Raw genomic sequence first — 2,514 nt, forward strand, 5'->3', positions numbered from 1 at the left:
GGTCCCTGAGCTGTTTATTCTGTACCTTTCAGCATGAAACTGCAAACCCAGCACTTGGGGGATATGCTCCCACGGCGATGCTCAGCTAATTCCAGTGGAATTGGGTTGGGTTTTGATGCAATGGTCCCATAGGAACCGGGTCTTTGCCACTCTCCCTAATCACAGCTTCACAGAAAACTCTTCCCGGTGCCTGCGCGGGATGTGTGACACTGGCACCAGTGTCCCCTCGGCGCTGGGACGGAGCTCTGGGCAGGATGCCGTGCTCACCAGCGTGGGTGAGGCAGATGTAGAAACAGCAGTTTGCTCTGTACGGGAGGTCAGCACGGCAGGAGACAGACTCACGTCTGGGTTAGCTGAGGTTAGATTCTATTTCCTTTGCCTTTATCTCCTGCTTCACCCTTTCAAAAATCACCGTAATGAATGAAGAAGATGTCGGTGATGTTTACAAAACTAACCAGCATTTGCAGGCAGTTGTAGCGCTCTGCCCTGAGGTCCCCGTGGTCAGACCCCCACCATCCCGGCTCGGGAGTACGTTCCATACCTGCCATGGTAATGCAGATGATCGCTCACCCTGTAACACAGATGATCCTCCTTATGCAAAAGAAACTGTGCCCAAACCAGTGGATAACTGGCACGCTACTTCCTAGGGTGCTTTTGGAGACGGCTGCCAGTGGGGGGGTGAGTGGCAGAACTCGAGAGAGTGAGTCAGTGCAATAAATCCTATTTATTAAATGTGAAACTAGGGGAATCGAGGTCAATATTTGAGGAGGGACCGTGCGCCCGTAAATAGAAACAAGTTTCATGCGGCTTTGTACTGCCTCCCATTAATATTATTTGGAAACCTGTGGCAATTGCAAAATTTCACAGTTCTCTAGTCTTAGTTGGTGAATACAGACATAAACCCGGTATTATGGTGCTGTTTTTCAATTGGAACAGGGAGAAAATAATAATTTTTTTGTTTTTAAGGTTAGAATGATCTTAGCTATCTGTCATCTGACCTTTCCCAAGAGGAGTCCAAAGTTACTCAGGAATATCTGATCCCGTTTATAGCACTCAGCAAATAAAACTGGCCATGCCAAGGGCGCTCCGTCTGCACCCGACACTGCTGGGACTTGGTGCTCAGACTCTGGGAAGGTGATTTAAAAACCACGGAGACCAAAAAACCCAGCAATAGTGGTTTTAATCAAAGTGCAGTTTACTATTGAGTTTCACCCAAATTTAATACATGCACTGGAGAAGCCAAACGTGTAGAGGCATCATCACGTGTAGCTTTTTCTGATGGAAGTGCCTTGGTTTACATTTGATCTTCTGAGGTTTCGTCTGTAATTAGATGATAATTTGTATCACAATTATGCAAAACAAACGAGGATTGGATAGCAAGACAGAGCAGAACAAATAAGCACCCAGAACATTTGAAATGCATCCAGTATCAAAACAATGTCCATGTGTGGCTGGGGCCAGGGGACATGCTGTTCCAATAAAGCTGCAGAAAGGGAAAAGGCCGGTATCGGTTCCTACGAAAGTTTCAAATGCTCGTGTTTACAAATTTGTATTGCACATTAATATGTAAACACACACGATTGGAAACAGATGACTCCGCAATATTTACGTGGTCTTTCTTCTTAGCTTTGTGTGTCTGTTTGTCTCCCAGAATACACAAAATATGCAGTGACTCTCTTAAAACGTGGCTCCGGAAGCTCAATAAGAGGTGCGGCATCTGAAGACATAGTTTTAAAGCCGCCGGCGTGGCGGCAGCTCTCCCGGCCCCTGGATGTATTTTGGGTACCGACGGTGGGGGGATGCACCCCCTGACTCCTCCCGGGGCTGTGCTGGGGACACCGGCTGGAGCTGCACTTTGTAGTGCCGCAGGTGACCCCTCGTTCCTTGGCATGGACACACGGAAGGTGTTTCACGATTTCTTTCACTGCTGCGTCACTCGGAGGCACTGGAGCCACGGCAGGGGGGCGCGGGGCACAGCACCCCCCGAAGCCACGGCAGGCGGCCACGGCATCAGCCAGACACGGCAGACACCCCATCCACGCCAGCTCAGCAGTGTCCGTTCCCCACCAACGCTGCAGCCACAAAGCGCTGGAAAAAACAGCTTTTAAAACGTAAAGAATTATTTTTATTAAAGTAATGCCGCAAAGGAAAAGAAAACCCACCTTCCTTGCAATCTGGGGAAACGCTTGTGACCTGTTTATCACCTTTCCTTCCACCTGGCAATTCACATTTTGGGATGCAAGCTCAGGGCACCCCTTCCCGTGCTCAGCTGTCTCTGTGCAGCTCCCAGCCTCCCAGCCCCGGGGAGTTAACGCCGGTGTCAGGCAGCCTGGGCACGGCAACCGAGGCGGTTGGGAATTTTACCTGCTGGAAGGACTTCTGCAGATGTTGGGTATTGCTCAATAGAGCTCCACTCTCCCCCAGCTCGTGTCATTTCTGAATTTCATAGTAATTTATAAACCCCCTTCCCCTCTGGGTCCCTTCGGTGACATTCACAAGAAGGACCTACCATCT

This window comes from Eurypyga helias, unplaced genomic scaffold (assembly GCF_000690775.1).
Source record: "Eurypyga helias isolate BGI_N326 unplaced genomic scaffold, ASM69077v1 scaffold29626, whole genome shotgun sequence".
Taxonomy (NCBI): domain Eukaryota; kingdom Metazoa; phylum Chordata; class Aves; order Eurypygiformes; family Eurypygidae; genus Eurypyga; species Eurypyga helias.